The following is an 18442-nucleotide window of genomic DNA, read 5'->3' on the forward strand; positions in this document are numbered from 1 at the left end:
GTTCTTTAGTTCTTCTAGATCTTTGTTAAACATTTCTTATATTTTCTCAATCTGTGCCTTCATTCTATTTCCAAGATTCTGGACCATATTTACTATCGTTACTCTGAATTATTTTTCAGGTAGATTGCGTATTTCCTCTTCATTTATTTGGTCTTGTAGTATTTTACCTTGCTCCTTCATCTGTGACATATTTTTTTGCCATCTCACCTTTTTTTTTTTAATACGATGGGATTGTGTTCCTGTCTTACTGGTTGTTTGGCCTGAGGCTTCCAACTCTGGGGTTTGTAGGCTACTGGGTAGAGCTGCGGCTTGGTGCTAGATGAAGAATTCCATGAGACCTCACTCCGATGAATATTCCCTGGGGTCTGAGGTTCTCTGTTAGTCCAGTGGTCTGGTCTCAGAGCTCCCACTGCAGGAGCTTCGGCCCGACCCCAGGCTCGTGAACCAAGATCCTGCAAACCACTGGGAGCAGCAAAAAAAAAAAAAAAAAAGTTAAAAATAAAATTAGACTAGGAAACTAACAGCTATGTTAGGAAGAATATAAATATAAAAATATAGGTGAATCAACAACCAGAAGGTACATCAGTACCACAGTAGTAAAAAAGAGGAGGAAGGAAAAGAAAAAAAAAGGTGGGGGAAAGGCATTTACTGTGGAGGGTGGGGCCAATGCTCAGGACCCACAGAGCTATAAAAGGCCCAGGGAGCTGTGGGGGGTGGGGCTTAGGCTCAAGGAACAGAAGGGGCCCAGGCATGGCCCCCACCCCTGGTCTCAGAGGCCAGGGGACCTCACCTGGGAGCCCAGCAGGCATCCTGGGCTCGAGGTCAAACACCTTCCTCTCCTCTCTTGCTCCTCCAGTCTGGGAGGGCCCCTCCTGCCTGCCTCTCTTGATCTCTCCCACCTCCCTCCTCTGTCCCCAAGGACCTATGCGGCCTGGAGGGGCGTTTGGAGGGCAGGGGACCTCACCTGGGATCTCAGCAGGCTCCCCATGCCCAAGTGGGAGGGGCAGTCACCCTCCACTCCTCTCCTGCTCCTCCTGATCTCCCTGGCCTCCCTGCTATGCCCCCAGGGACCCACGCAGCCTGGAGGGGGTCCTGGAGGGCAGGGGACCTGCATGGGAGCTCAGCAGGCTGCCCGTGCCCAAGTGGGTGGGGCAATCACCCTCCACTTCTCTCCCGCTCCTCCCGGAGGGCCCCTCCTGCCTGCCTCTCCTGATCTCCCCGGCCTCCCTCCTATGCCCCCAAGACCCATGCATCCTGGATGGGGCTTTGGAGGGGGGGTACCGGTCCGGGAGCTCAGCAGTCTCCCCGGCCCAAGTGGACCAGGTGATAGCCCTCCTCTCCTCTCCCGTTCTTCCTGGAGAGTCCCTCCCACCTGCCTCTCCTGATCTCCCCAGCCTTAGGGGTGCTGATCCTGTCTGGTCTCCACTTCTCCTCCCTGCTCAGTCCCCCTATGACCTACCAATTCACTTTGGGGTTCCTCCCATTTCCTTAGGCATCAGAGTCCCCCACCAGTGGCTGGCAGGTGCCCTAGCTGTGGGGAGATGCTAACTCATCATCTTCCCACACCACCATCTTGACTCCTCACCTTCCCCCTTTTAAAATGACCTGTCATTATAGTTCACATTTTTTCGATATACTGTCTTTTCTGTCTTCTAGCTATTTTTCTTAATAGAATTTTCACAGACAGTTCTTCAAGTTTACCTTTCAGAAAAAAATTACTACATAAATTTTTCATTTTTAGGAGGTATAATTCTCAGAAAAATGACATTTTTAAAGTTTTCACATCCATGAAATTTGGATAATAAAATATTATTTACTTAAACATGAGACAGAATTACTCCCTGACAACTTTTCTAAGAATTTTATGACTCTCATTTCAGATTTTTTTTTCTGAAAGATATAAGCTTTCTCCAATTTAGTGCATTTTCCTAACAATATTCCACTTCTGCCCTTGGATTTGCTGATAAGGCACAAAGGACTTTCTGTGGTGCTGTGAAGAACTTATTCCTCCATGTGGGCTGTGCACATTGCAGGACTGTCTTCACTGTTATCACCAGGAGGCTCCTAAAACACTTAGGATAGAGGACAAGTTTTCACTTGGTTTAAACTCTTCCAGTTTCTCATTAGGACCTTCCTTGCCATTAATCTTCAACCCCTTCATAGAATCCTAGTTCCATTTGTTCCTGAACTCTTCAGATGTTCTTCTGCTTTTACTCTTGGCAGTAGAGCCCAATGAGACTCCCTTTTGTGTTACACACATGGCTGATAAGAGGATTGTAGATGTACTTGTAAACTACCATTGTCAGCTTTTCACCCTGATAAAACATATAACATCTCTACTAAAAAATTACACTTTCAGTCATCCCTGTTTTCAGACAGTATCTGGAATGACAAGATAAAAAATGAACCCCAAAGAAAAGACCTTCTAAGGTGATATTTAAAACAATATTTGCTTAGAGGAAAAAACTGAACTGAACTGAACAGTTTCCTGAATTGCTTTTCAAGAGAATACACTGATTACTTTAACAAAAACATTGCATTTTATCCTCATTACCTAGAAAGAAAACCAGAAAGTCTGAAGGCTCTACTAAAAGATGTAGTAGATTGGGAAAGTTGCTATATCTCTCTGAAAGATGCATCTAAATCCACAGCCTTATGATCTAAGCATAATTATTAGTTGTTTATTAAATATGATAATTAAACATGGGTAATTTTTATTTCTTATCTGTCCTGGCACTATTTTCTAAATCTGTTTTATTTTATTTTTTAATAAAGTGTTGGATCAGTGGACATCTGTCAGTACTAGTTGGGAAATTACTCAGAACCAGTAGTGAACTGATAATGAGTTGATATTTTTTAGGGTGTTTAAAATTTTTTTTATCAAGATGTAGAGACATAGAGTAAAATGCACATAAGTGTACAGTTCAGTGAGTTTATAAAAAGATATACAGTGAATATATCCTAAGCAGATAGTTCAACAAATTTTAAAGATATGTATATAATATATAATCACTAATCAAGATATGAAGGATTTCTGGCATCTCAGGGACTTCCTCATGCCAATGTCAAGTCGGTAAGACTATCACCACAAGGAAACCACTTTTCTGACTTTTATCACCATAGAGTAGTTTTGCCACTCCTTGAATTTTAAATAAATGCGGTCATACCATATGAACTCTTTTATGTCTGGCTTCTTTGACTAACCATTAATTCTATGGTATTTATTTATGTTATCACATGTACTAATACATTTGTAATTTTTACTGCTGTATATGTATGAATATACCATAATTTATTTTACCATTCTACTGCTATTGGTCATTTGGATTGTCTCCAGTTTTGTGCTATTATGAATGAAGCTGCTATAAGCATTCTCATACAAGTTTTTTGGGGGGAACATGTGTACTCATTAGTCTGGAATATTCACAAGGTGTATACACAGGTGGATACCCAAGACTGAGTGTACATGTCCACCAAAAGCCTTGTACAAGAATGCTTATAACAGCTTTACTTATGGAAGAATAGGCATATATTTAGTTTTATTTTCAGTATTTAAATTTGTTTAGCCTTTATAGAGACTGTCATTTGTCTATTTTTGCTTTTGTTGCCTGTACTTTTGGTGTTATATCCAGAACATCATTGCCAGGACCAATGTCATGAAGTTTTTTCTCTATGTTTTCTTCTAAAAGTTTTATAGTTCAGGGCTTATGTGTAAGTCTTTAATCCATTATGAGTTGATTTTTGTGTGTGGTGTAAGATGACAGTCCAATTGCATTATTATTATTATTTTTTGCATGTGGATATCCAGTTTTCCCAATACCATTCGTTGAAAGTACTGTACCCATCTTGTATTTTTAGTAAGCTTGTTGAAGATCAGTTGACTGTATATGCATGGATTGATTTCTGGGCTCTCTATTCTGTTCCATTGGTCTATATATCAGTCTTTATGCCAGTACCATACTGTTTTAATTACTGTAGCTTGGTAATATATTTGAAATCAGAAAGTGTAATCCGTCAATTTTGTTCTTCGTTTTGGGGGTCCTTTTTGGTTCCATACAAATTTTAGAATTTTTTTTCCTGTTTTTATTTAAAAAAAATACCATTGGAATTCTGAGGGATTGCATTGAGTCTGTAGATCAATGGACAGTTGAACAATATTTAGTTTTCCAATGCATGATCACAGGATGTCTTTCCATTTATTTGTGTCTTCAATTTCTTTTGTCAATGTTTTGTAGATTTCAGTGTGCAAGTCTTTCACCATCTTAGTTAAATTTATTCATAAGTATTTTATTCCTTTTTGTGCTATTGTAAATTAGATTATTTTCCTAATTTCCTTTTCAGATAGTTCATTGTAGTGCAAAAAAACAAAACTGTTTTTTGTATGTTGCTTTTGTGTTCTGTAAATTTACTCTTTCTTTATTAGTTCCACCAATTCTTATGGAGTGTTCAGTGTTTTCTGTATCTGACATCATGTGCTCCACAAACAGGAATGATTTTACTTCTTCCTTTCTGATTTGGATGCTTTTTATTTTCTTTTTCTTGCCTAATCTCTTTGGCTATGACTTTCAGCACTATACTGAGTAGAGGTGGTAAGAGTGAGCATCCTTGCCTTGTTCCTGTCTTTGAGAAAAAGGTTTCAGTTTTTCATTGAGTATGGTATTAACTGTGGATTTTCATATATGGCCTTTATTATGTTGAGGTAATTTCATACTAAAAATCTTCTGCATAGCAAAGGAAACAATCAACAGAGTAAAAAGGCAACCTACAGAATGGTGGTAAGTATTAGCAAACTTTATATCTGATAAGGGGTTAATTTCCAAAATATGAAGAACTTCTACAACTCAACAGTAAAAAAAATCATTACCTTGTTAAAAATGGGCTAGAGACTCAAATAGACATTTCTTCAAAGAAATGTGTTTGTATAGAAATGTGTTTGTTATAGAAATGTAATGTTTCATATACCTGGGCAACAGGTATATGAAAAGATACTCAATGTCATTAATATTAAGAGAAATGCAAATCAAAACCATGAGATATCACCTCACACCTGTTAGGATGGCTGTTATCAAAAAGAAACAAACAAACAAAAAAACAAGAGACAGCAAGTTGGTGAGGATGTGGAGAAATTGGAAGCCTTGTGCACTATTGGTGGGAATGCAAAATGGTGTGGCTGTTATTGAAAACAATACAGAGATTCCTCAAAAAATTAAAAATAGAACTACTATATAATCCAGCAATCCCATTTCTTGTATTATCCAAAAGAATTGAAGTCAGAATCTCAAAGATATATTAGGGTTAGTGCTGTTCATTACAGCACTATTCACAATAGCCAAGATATGGAAACAACCTAAATGTTCATAGATAAATGAATGGATAAAGAAAATGTATTATATACATGCAATGGAATATTATTCAGCCATTAAAAAGAAGGAAATTCTGCAATATGTAATTATGTGGATGAACCTGGAGGACATTATGCTAAGTGAAACAAGCCAGACAAAGAAAGTTAAATACTGCATGATTCCACTTGTATGAGATATTTAAAATAGTCAAATTCATAGAATCAGAGAGTGGAATGGTGGTTGTCAGGGGTTGGGGTCAGAGGGAAATGGAGAGTAATCAATAGGCATAAAGTTTCAGTTATGCAAGATGAATAAGTTCTAGAGATCTGCTATACAACATTGTGCCAGTGTACTGTATCATACACTTGAAAATTTGTTATAATTTATAAATAGTCTAAATAGCTCTTATGTTAAGTGTTCTTACCATGATAAAAACAATTTATATAGCTCTTATGTTAAGTATAGCTTAGCTATACTTAGCTAAGTATAGCTAAGCTATACTTAGCTAAGTATAGCTCTTATGTTGTGTTCTTACCACAATAAAATAAAATTTAAACAAAAAAGAGATTGCCATAGATTTCCAAATGGTTGTACCAATTTACACTCCCACCAATTCATGAGTTTCTGTTGCCACTCTTGACAACACCAAGTATTTCAGTCATATTAATTTTAGACATTCTGGTGGGTATGTAGTAACGTATCCTTTTCAACTTTAATTAGCATTTTCCTGGTGACTGAATATGTAGAGCATCATTTCACATGCATTTTGGCCATGTAAATATCTTTATTTAAAGTATCTGTTTGAGTCTTCTTATTTTAATAGTGTTGTTGCCCTAGTAATTTTTATTACATTCTTTGTCTTTTTATTCTTATTAATGTGAAAGAATTATTTACGTATTTTAGAAACTACCATTTTGCTTATTTTGTATAGTCTCCTCCCAGTTTGTGGCTTCTTTTTTTTCCCACTTTCATTATATATCCTTTGGAAGCATGGAAGTTTAGTGAAGTTGAAGAAATCTATATATTCTTTTTGTTTTTTTTGCGGTACGCGGGCCTCTCACTGCTGTGGCCTCTCCCGTTGCGGAGCACAGGCTCCAGATGTGCAGGCCCAGCGGCCATGGCTCACGGGCCCAGCCGCTCCGCGGCATGTGGGATCTTCCCGGACCAGGGCACAAACCCGTGTCACCTGCATCGGCAGGCGAACTCTCAACCACTGCGCCACCAGGGAAGCCCGAAATCTATGTATTCTTGTGCCTTAGATGAGATATCTTTCTTGATCCCCTCAAACTAAAGTAATAGATGTGCATTTTTCTTTCAAACTTTTAAAAAAGTTTAGCTTTCATATTTGTCTTTAATTCACTTGGAATTGATTTCTGTATATACCGCAGTTAGAGGTAGAGACTAGGTCCATGTATATTTTTCCATTAGAATATCAGTTGTTCCAGCATTGGATATTTAATGGACTGTACCCAATCGTCATATTTGCAGTACCAAGCCTGTGGAACATTGGGTTTCCATAAAGGTTTTGAGTATGTCCCTAGATTCTCAACTGTCTTTTCCTGTGTCAGTACAAGGCTGTCTTAATTACTAAAGCTTTATTATAAGTCTTAATGTTTAGAAAGAAAATCCTTGCTATTTTTGGCCCCTTGCTCTTTCATATAAATTTTAAAATTTGTCACGATATAGAAAGAATAATAGGCATTTTCATGGGAATTGTATTGATTCTATTAATCATTTTAGAGAAAATTGATATTTTTCCAGTTTTCTGTCTCCCAGCAATGAATTTATTATGTCTGTATTTGTTTAGGACTCCTTTAATGTCTTTCAATAAAGTTTCACAATTTTATTAAGTTCTTATACATCTTCAATTTTATTTATTTTCATATTTGTATTTTTTGTTGCTACTGTTAATAGGAGCCATATTTATTACATGTTAAATTTTATAGTTTGATTTCTCATGTCTTAGCTAAAAGAATAGTCAGTAAAATTTTTTTCTATCAAATCTACTAGAAATTAACCTATTAATGTTAAGCAGTTTACTGAAACTTCTGATATATTTTATTAAACTAAAATATTATTAAAATAAATATTAATAATATTAATTCTTATAAAAGGAGTTCTCATGATTCCAATTAAAGACTTAAAAATGAAAGTGGAAATCAACAGAAGCAAAACCTTTGTACAATGTTTTTTCTTTAGTATATTGTCAGAGGATGTTGGAGGTTTCAGAACTATTTTAAAGAAAATTTCTTTCTACATACTCCTTTCATTCTTCTTCATACTCCTTTTTGGAAATCCATATTTGTTAAAGTACCCAAAGAAGTTAGAATTGGCAACTGGTACTGTTGTTATTTGGCTTTAGGCCCTTTGTCTGCCAGATGCATAAAAGTTAGCTTGCTTTTGTGGGACCTTTTTGTGGGTTCTTGAAGAACTCTATCTACTCAGCTTGGACCTTGGATACTCTACTTCCTGATGCATTGACATCTACCAGCTTCTCATGGCTCTTGCTCAACAGCTGTTGAGGTGGCATAGGCCATGCTGCTTCTTTCTGCAGGTTATTATCTACAGCCGATTATTATCCTGGAAGGACATCCTTTAAAGACTGATCAAGCCTCGCTAAATTCCAGGGTATCCCTTTTGGTTTGTGGAAATTATGCATTTTCATGCTCCTCTGCCAAGCTCTGGAAGTTCAAGCCTCTCCCCTATACAAGGGAATATTTGTTGGAGAGGATAGTATTAGGCCTGGGACTTTGAAAATTGCAATATATTAAAGTTACATATCTATTATATGTCATAATTATGCTTTTTTATGATTCAAGAAATATTTTCTCTCGGTTTGTGAGATGTACAATTAGACTATTCAAAGCATCCACTACAGAAAGTAAATAACTTCCAACGAGGGCAGTACAAAGGAACAAAGTCATTCTTTCACACACATGGGAGAAGAGAATGCAATTTAGGAACAGTCATGGAAGTTTGCAATTCTTATTAAAACTAAGTTCGAATATGTACTAAACTGCAGAGCAGAGGATATAAAAAGCAGAGTAGGAAAACATTTTCTGTTGTACTTAGCAAAACTTAAGGAGAAAGATAGAATTTGGTGAACAACAGAAGAAAACATCTTGATCTATAGGAGTGCATACTGGGTCACATAATTAATTATCAAGCCAGCAAATATGTAGGTAAGTGGCAGTCCCAAATTATGATCCACTTAGGAACAATTAATGATAAAAAGAGAGAGTTAATTGAACTATATCTTTCTGTAATTACAGGCTTAATTCTCTGTTATATCTTGGGGCATATGTGCTTGCAGCAGGCTTTGCATTTGTTGGAAGGCAATTGAAGGGTGCCAGAAAGACATCTCCAAAACATCTCTACCACCCAGATCCTATAATGCTTAGCATTTCACTATTGTGTAGTTGCTCCTTTTGGATTGAAGGCTTGCTCTCTCCAGGGAGAGGGAGTGGAACTCTTTTTAAAATAAACATATTAAATCACAATATCTTTAGCTGGATTTTAGCATATTGCTGACTTCTTTCATGGGGACTAGGAATAGCAAAAGAATACTGTGAATTCACAAGGGAAGCACCTCTGCAAGGGGAGATGATATAAAAAAGAAAGTTGGAAATTACTGACAACTTTGCCTTCTTTCTTACAAATGGAGGGGACAGTGCCCTGCATGGGGGGACAGTGCCCTGCTCTCCTAGCCATTCCGATTTTCTCATCACTCAAGACTCAGAGCCACTCCAGGGAGTATAGAATCTAACAGTCTCCATGTTCTTTCCTAAAGCTGGAAAAGTACAGGGATATGGGGCATTGTACAGGACTGGAAAGTATACCCAAATACTGGCTGAAACAAATATGGAATATGAATAGAGACGGAGAATTTATAACATGTCATTTTTCCAACTATTTAAAATATGAATGCATGTGGACAAGGACAAGATCACAATATGGGAAAAAGAAAGGTATTAAGATAGAGATAATAATTTTACTTTTCAAAAACAGTTTAATTTTTTTTTTTTTTTACAGTAAAACAAGAAATAATGTCTGGGGGATGCATAAGAAAAACTGAAATTCTCAACAAACTCAGTTTTCAGAGCAAAAAAATCACCTATATTAAATTCACCTGTATAAAAGAAAAGACAGAAGGACAATTAAAGAGTTCTCAATAAAATTTGAATCTTGTTTTTCCTGAAGTGTAAGAGCATAAATATGAAAAATCAAAAGGACTGTTTCAGTGTAGGTCATGATTTCTTATAGAAATACTTAGAAAAATAAATATTTTGGAATATCTGCTCCTGGAGTGCAATTTTACTTTGTAGTATTGTTCCAACTCAGATATGTTAAAGTACATAATAATTTATTTATTAAAATTTTTTATTGGAGTATAGTTGATTTACAATGTTGTGTTACTTTCTGCTGTACAGCGGAGTGAATAGATATGTTAAAGTACATAATAATTTATTTATTAAAATTTTTTATTGGAGTATAGTTGATTTACAATGTTGTGTTACTTTCTGCTGTACAGCGGAGTGAATCAGTTATACATATACATATATCCACTCTTTTTTAGAGTCTTTTCCCATATAGGTCATTACAGAGTATTGAGAAGAGTTCCCTATGCTATATATAGGTCCTTATTAATCATCTATTTTACTTTATTTTATTTTTTATATATAGTAATGTGTATGTGTCAGTCCCAATCTCCCAATTTATCCCTCTCCACCCCTGCTGTCCCCTCTGGTAACCATAGGCTTGTTTTCTACATCTGTGACTCTGTTTTTGTTTTGTAAATAAGTTCATTTGTAAAGTACATAATTAAATTCTGATTTCCAATATATGAGTTGCTATGGTTACACTTAAGAAAGAGTCTTAAAAATAGTCTGTATAGGAGAAGTGAATTCAAATTTTCTTCCAAAACATAGAAGCATTTCCTCCAACAATGAATGAGAGTCCTGTTGCTCTGTATCTTCACCAGTAATTATACTGTCAGTTTTGGGGATCATAGCCATTTTATTAATAATTAATTAATTAATTAATTTTGATTATAGAGCAATTACAATATTTATTAAGTATCAAACTGTATTATGCAATTCTATATTTCTGTCATCTGAATTATTTTTTCAAATCGACATTGGTTTTGGTCTTTTCACTGCTAAGGAAATTTATATGACCTCATGCTTACTAGTAATTTAATATATACATGTCGGTTTAAATCCTCACAGTCACCATCATGTGAAGTCCTTTTTTCTCTTTCCCTATCACTTCATGGAGGGTCTTCATCTTCCATTAGATTATTATTTTTTTTAACATCTTTATTGGGGTATAATTGCTTTACAATGGTGTGTTAGTTTCTGCTGTATAGCCATTTTAATAGATGTGTGCGTAGCTGTATCTCGTTGTTCTCCTTTGCAGTTCCTAATGACAAATAATAGTGAGCATCTTTTAATATGTTTGTTTGTTGTATGTGTATCTTCTTTGATGAAGTGTCTGCTCAGAGCTTTTGCCTATTTTTAAATTCGGTTGTTTCTGTATTGTTGAGTTTTAAGAGTTTTTTTGTATATTTTGGGTGCAAGAGTTCTTTGCAATTTTGGATATAACTCCTTTATCAGATATGTGTTTTGAAAATATTTTCTTCCAGCCTGTGGCTTATTTTCTCATTCTCCTTACAGTATCTTTTGCAGGGTAGACTTTTAAACTTGATAAAATCTAAAGTCAATTTTTTCTTTCATGGATCATGTTTTTGGTATATGCAAAACTCATCACCAAACCCAGGGTTATGTAGATTTTCTTCTATGTTTTCTTCTAGAAGTTTTATAGTTGAGCATTCAACATTTAAACCTAAGATTGATTGGGGGTTAATTTTTTTATACAGTGTAGACTTACAAGTTTTTGACTTGGGCAACTAGGTATGTAATGGTAACATTTACTAAGATGGGGAAGACTGAGAGAAAAGTCAGTTTGGGGGTTGGAGATTAGAATCAAGAAGTTCAGGTATGTACATGTTATATGATCCCGTTTGACAAACATATGGTTATGTCAAGTAGGAAGTTGCATAGAGAAGAGTCTAATTCTCAGTTGTCCATTCTCAGATGTCCATTCCTAACATCAGGAGGTTCAGGAATCTGGTTTATACCTTAACCAGCACCTTGAACTCCATTCTTCCTCACCTCTTCTCCTTCCTAATGTAATTGATACAAGGTTCCAACTTTCTGTTTTCAAAAATTTTGTTGCTTATATGAAGTATGCATAAATTAGAGTCTCTCCCATCTGAGTCCTATTTTGGTGCTTAGTATGTGCTAGAGAAGCATTGACTAGTTGGTGAAATTTGACCTTGATGAGACCTATGGGATAAGAGCAAACCTTCCAGATACTGGGACAGGTTTAACCCAGAGACATAAATCTTTGAAGGTTTGCTGTTTCATCTGCTAGTGAGGGGACAAGAGTGGAAGGATACCCAGTCAAACTTGTCAGGTGCTTTTGGATTACAATTCTTTTAACCCATGAGATTTGCTCTGATGAATAAAGAGATAACATGTGTAGAGCACGTGGTAAGCTCGTACTAACTGGTTGGTTCTCTCTCCTTCCCCATACATGCAACAGTGTGTGCTCAACATCTGAAGAGCAGTTGTTCAAGTGGAAAAGAGTGGCATAATAGATTTCAGATCAATCTTAGGAGTACAGTGGGAAATACGAGAAGTGCTAAAAGCTTAGCTGCAAAGATACAATGAAAGACGTTTGCTGTAGGCAGCAACTGAATATATGAGGAGAATATTTTGGTACAATCATGGGATTCCTGTGGCTCAATTATAAGTTAGAAGTAAAGTATAATTTCTGTTTTTATCTATAAAGTAGAAGGATACTATGATTTAATTAATAAACTTGTAGTAGATATTTGTATAGTTGTACTAATGGCTTGGTTTGTCACAGCTTCTATTTTTGAGGGGTTATTGGGACAATACAGGTACTTTAACTAAAACTTACATTGCTCCAGATATACCCATTAGTAGAAATAGTTGGAGAATGAAAAGATAAATTTCTTTTTACCACTCAGTGAAAGAGCATTTAACTATAAGAGCTCATCTCATGTATCTCTGTGGCTTCAATTTTCTTTTATATCTACCACACTCATATTTTTATTTCCAGCTGAAATCTCCTTTCTGAGTTCCATACCTGTATTGCTATGTACCCACTAAACATCTCCACTTGAATTATTCACAGCCATCTTAAACTTAATCTGTGCAAAATGGAACTAATGTTCTTGATGTTTAAATTTGCTCCTCAGTGTTCCCTATTTTGCAAATTGCATGACCATTTCCATTCAGTAGCTCCAATTGGAAACTTATGTTATATCACTGACTGTTCCCTCTTCTTTACATCCATCAACTGTTTCCAGTTCTTATTATGCTCTGCAAGATTCTGCATGAAATATCTCTTTCTCACTTTTCCAGTTAGAGTAAACTAAACCACTATAACAGGTAGACCTCCAAAAGTAAGGCAGTGGAAATTTATTTCTCAGTCTTAGAACAGTCCAGGGTTTGTATGCCAGGTGAATTCTGCTCTACACTGGGACCCATGCTGATGAACTCAGCAATCTCTAATGCTTGACTTCCAAGGTTGTTCTGAACATTGTCTGGCAATGATGACTCCTGAGAACAAAGAGTGTAGAAAAGCATGCATGGGGTGTTTTATGGGTAAGGCATGGAGGTGGGACACCATTAGAAAGAATGTAGCTGCATACCCCACTTCATTCCAAGGGAAGATGGGAAATCTAATGCAGTTGAGCATTCATATATCCAGGAACTATGGGGAAAAAGTGGAGAATGGCTTTGGTGAATCACTAGCAGTCTCAGCTCCATCTGTTGTTCTCTCCTTCTTCATTCCTTGTGGTCCAGAGACATTGTTTTAGTTCCTTGATTGTTCTTTCCTTCCCTGAGGATTTAGCATATGCCATTCTTTCTGCTTCATAAACCTTTCATCCTCTTCTTCACAAGCTGAAAAATATTCAGAAGTAAGAGTACTTTATGTACCTGCAGAAAGTTGTTGTCTCCTTTGTAACACTAGGAGAACTTTAATAACTTGTTCAATGACTGTCTGCCATGATGGAGTGTAAGATTCAGGAGTAAAAGAACTCTCAGTCTTGTTCTCCACTGAATCCCCAGCATTTGGTGCATAGCAGTTGCTTGATAATTATTTCTTGAATGCATACATGGATGGATGAATAGATGGATGGATCAGTGCAAACATAGGTAAGTTTAGGGATAAATGGGAAATAAGCTAATACAACTCCTGTGCAATATCTTTGGTTTTTGCCTATGAACGATAACTGCAAAGGAAGCGTAGGTAGTTGCTGGAAGAAAAATTGAGAAGACTGGTAAAATTTTATGTAGTTACAAAGAAAAATGATGAAGGAAGATGAATGAGTAAAACAAAAAATAGTTGGCCAATAATGTTGAGTATTTAATTGTGGTTGAAAAACCACAGCTCTGTAGTGGTAACTAACCATTATGATTTTCTCCAGCATTGTATAGTTTCAGAGACAATGCATTTTAAAGACAACATGGTTAATAACAGCTATAATATATTGATTCAGGTATGAGCTTAGCACTTTATACATAATGTTTCATGTAAGATTTTCAACATTTTCCTTATTTTATAGAAGAGAACACTGAAAATCAGGAAATTTAAGGCCTAAGCACATGCAGTTATCAATTAGAGAAGGTTTGATTTGTACTCAAATCTATCAGTCCTCCAGGATAGAGATTTACAAAGCAGGCTGGCAGAGGTGTGACTGTCACAGGAGAGTAACAACCGTGCTGTGAGGATGTCCTTGAAGTGCTGGTTCCTAGGGTCAGTTTGAGTAAAGAAGGTATAAGTTCTCATGGATGCTTAGTGGGAAGAGATAGTGGTAGAGGTGTAAACATAGGTGTGCCAATTATATTTTCAAACTTCAGATGAATTTGGGAAGATGACAAGGCCCTAAATATAGACCTTAATAATGTTTTGTCAGAGGGGAATGGGAGTGAAGTTTGTTAGATGGTTGTCCACATGGACATTGTCTTTCAGAATAATGACAGGAATTGGTAGAATCAAAGACTATAATCAGGATACTAAAGGTGATAAAAGAAAGTGGAGGCTAGTTAATGGCTGGGATGAAAGTGAGAAGCACAGGGTATAGCTGAATTTTTAGGGGCTCAAATAAGGAGGGATTTTTGGATGAATATCAAATGTAATACGAATGTAACTGCAGTGGTTAAACAGGAGAAAGATAAATGTATCTTCTCACTGTGAAATACAAGGAGAATTAACAGCTTCTGTGGAGGACCTTTATATCATTAGAGGAGAGCCAGGCTTTAGTTAGGGCAAGAGGCAGAGGGAATTGTCAAGATGTTGTGTATTATAGAGGAGTTTCTTTAAAATAAGATGGGATTCCATGTAGTTCCAGTAAAAAGAGGTGGAAGTAGAATCAGCAAGATAACGATAGCTCTGGGAGGGAAAAGATATAAATTAGATGGAGGGGTTTGCAATGTGGATTATAGATCAAAGGCACTAGAAAGGCAAGGAATACAGAGGAAGCATTCCTCTGTATTGAAAGTAGCTAACTAGCCTCAGGGTTCCAGCTGGGGCTTCGATGGCAAGTTGTTTTGCTACCACTGTAAATTCAGATCCAAGCATCCTGGGGGAGCTAAAGAACAAGAGGCGAATTGCAAAATAATATGAAGGGCTACTAGAGTGACAAGAAACTAGGGTAAAAATAGAGGTTAACGTTTATCTAGGTTGAATACTTTTGAAAAGGGCGTGGCAATTTGAGGGAAAAACTAGTAAAATGACACAATTTTGGTAGCTCTTATTAAGCCCAATTTGCTTCTCATAATGTATCACCCATTTTCTCCAGCTTTGAGGCATTAGCTGAAATTTTGAGAAAACAGGAAAAGTTCTATTTTCTTCAACTGCAAATTTGATTGTAAATTTGTTCCTCCTTATCTTCTAAATTATACAAACATGCTTAATTTTCATTTAAGTGTAAATAACTCACAAAGGGAAAAATTGGAAAAGATAAAAGAGAGATTAGAAGACAAACTCACATTAAAACAAAACAAACTTGGAATTCCCTGGTGGCACGTTGGTTAAGAATCCACCTGCCAATACAGGGGACACGCATTCCAGCCCTGGTCCGGGAAGATCCCACATGCCGCAGAGCAACTAAGCCCGTGCGCCACAACTACTGAGCCTGTGCTCTAGAGCCCACGGGCCACAACTACTGAGCCCACGTGCCACAGCTACTGAAGCCCACATGCCTAGAGCCTGTGCTCTGCAGCAAGAGAAGCCACTGCAATGAGAAGCCCGTGCACCTCAATGAAGAATAGCCCCTGCTTGCCACAACTAGAGAAAGCCTGTGCGCAGCAACAAAGACCCAAAACAGCCAAAAATGAATAAATAAATAATTAAATTTATTAAAAAAAAAACAAATTAAAAACTTAGTCTGCTGCTCTGCTTGAATAAAATGCCACAGAACTGGATAAATGTCTAAGAATCAAAGATTAGGTTATATAATCTCTAAAAGGCATTCAAATATTATTTTAATTACCTTTAAATCCTTTTTATCTTTATTTCACAAGGGTTGAGTTTCATAGAATTCTTCTACAAATCAGAGAGGTTAATGTACTCAGAGAAGCTAAAAAATCAAACTCTGGGTGTGATCACCCTAGGACACCATTTGGAGCAAGCTAATGGTCTGTTCTGCCCTAACTAAGAGTTTGTTTTGCAGGGAAACACATCACTAGGGTCAATTACTAAAGCAAATCTGATTTAAAACCTATTTGAGAGTTGATATTTCTTCAGGGCCCACTGTGTGTCAGGCTTTGCCCTGCCTGTAGGGAGACAGCAGCAGAATGAGACCACCAACAGCACCAGGCTGAGAGGAGCAAAACACTGATGGGGAAGAATGACACTAAGCAACCGTGTGGCTGACAGGGTCTTGGTGCTCCAGCCGGGTGTCAGGCCTGAGCCTCTGAGGTGGGAGAGCCAAGTTCAGGATGTTGGATCACCTCCCATCCCCACGTAATATCAATCGGCGAGAGCTCTCCCAGAGATCTCCGTCTCAACGCTAAGACCCAGCTCCACTCAACGACCAGCAAGCTCCAGTGCTGGACACCCCATGGCAAACAACTAGCAAGACAAGAACACAACCCCAACCATTAGGAGAGAGGCTACCTAAAATCATACTAAGTTCAAAGACACCCTAAAACACACCAGCAGATGCGGTCCTGCCCACCAGAAAGACAAGATCCAGCCTCATCCACAAGAACACAGGCACAAGTCCCTTCCACCAGGAAGTGCATACACCCTACTGAACCAACCTTACCCACTGGGAGCAGACACCAAAAACAACGAGAACTACAAACCTGCAGGCTGTGAAAAGGAGACCCCAAACACAGCAAGTTAAGCAAAATGAGAAGACAGAGAAATATGCAACAGATGAAGGAGCAAGGTAAAAACCCACCAGACCAAACAAATGAAGAGGAAATAGCCAGTCTACCTGAAAAGGAATTCAGAGTAATGATAGTAAAGATGATCCAAAATCTTGGAAATAGAATGGAGAGAATACAAGAAACATTTAACAAGGACCTAGAAGAAATAAAGAGCAAAGAAACAATGATGAACAACACAATAAATGAAATTAAAAATTTTCTAGAAGGAATCAATAGCAGAATAACTGAGGCAGAAGAACGGATAAGTGACCTGGAAGGTAAAACAGTGGAAATAACTACTGTAGAACAGAATAAAGAAAAAAGAATGAAAAGAATTAAGGACCATCTCAGAGACCTGTGGGGCAACATTAAATGCACCAAAATTCAAATTATAGCGGTCCCAGAAGAAGAAGAGAAAAAAAGGGACTGAGAAAATATTTGAAGAGATTATAGTTGAAAACTTCCCTAATATGGGAAAGGAAATAGTCAGTCAAGCCCCGGAAGTGCAGAATCCCATACAGGATAAATCCAAGGAGAAACACGAAAAGATACATATTAATCAAACTATCAAAAATTAAATACAGAGAAAAAATATGAAAAGCAACAAGGGCAAAGCAGCAAATAACATACAAGGAAATCCCCATAAGGTTAGCAGCTAATCTTTCAGCAGAAACTCTGCAAGCCAGAAGGGAGTGGCAGGACATATTTAAAGTGATGAAAGGGAAAAAAACCTACAACCAAGATTACTCTAAACAGCAAGGATCTCATTCCGATTTGATGGAGAAATTAAAACATTTACAGACAAGCAAAAGCTAAGAGATTTCACACCACCAAACCAGCTTTACAACAAATACTAAAGGAACTTCTCTAGGCAGGAAACACTACAGAAGGAAAAGACCTACAGTAACAAACCCAAACAATTAAGAAAGTGGTAATAGGAACATACATATTGATAATTACCTTAAATGTAAATGGATTAAATGCTTCAAAAAAGACATAGACTGGCTGAATGAATATAGAAACAAGACCCGTATATATGCTGTCTACAAGAGACCCACTTCAGACCTAGGGACACATACAGACTGAAAGTGAGGGGATGGAAAAAAGATATTCCATGCAAATGGAAATCAAAAGAAAGCTGGAGTAGCAATTCTCATATCAGATGAAATAGACTTTAAAATAAAGACTATTACAAGAGACAAAGAAGGACACTACTTAATGATCAAGGGATCGATCCAAGAAGAAGATATAACAATTGTAAATATTTATTCATCCAACATAGGAGCACCTCAATACATAAGGCAAATGCTAACAGCCATAAACGGGGAAATCGGCAATAACACAATAATAGTAGTGGACTTTAACACCCCACTTTCACCAATGGAGAGATCATCCAAAATGAAAGTAAATAAGGAAACACAATCTTTAACTGATACATTAAACAAGATGGACTTAATTGACATTTATAGGACATTCCATCCAAAACAACAGAATACACTTTCTTCTCAAGTGCTCATGGAGCATTCTCCAGGATAGATCATATCTTGGGTCACAAATCAAGCCTTGGTAAATTTAAGAAAATTGAAATCGTATCAAGTATCTTTTCCGACCACAACACTATGAGAC

At 37.0% G+C, this 18442-nt stretch overlaps 1 long non-coding RNA gene across 3 annotated transcripts in view; it reads left to right on the plus strand.

Annotated features, from left to right (window-relative positions):
• Nucleotides 1-18442, plus strand: part of LOC112063779 (uncharacterized) — a 485693-nt gene that overhangs the window by 217512 nt on the left and 249739 nt on the right. The window contains exon 4 of one of the 3 annotated variants that reach the window (XR_008617858.1): nt 9375-9399. The exons of the other annotated variants lie outside the window; for them this stretch is intronic. This is a non-coding gene — a long non-coding RNA (uncharacterized lncRNA). Of the gene's footprint in view, nt 1-9374; nt 9400-18442 lie in introns of those variants that run through there. 3 annotated transcript variants of the gene reach the window in all.

This window comes from Physeter macrocephalus, chromosome 7, assembly GCF_002837175.3.
Source record: "Physeter macrocephalus isolate SW-GA chromosome 7, ASM283717v5, whole genome shotgun sequence".
Taxonomy (NCBI): domain Eukaryota; kingdom Metazoa; phylum Chordata; class Mammalia; order Artiodactyla; family Physeteridae; genus Physeter; species Physeter macrocephalus.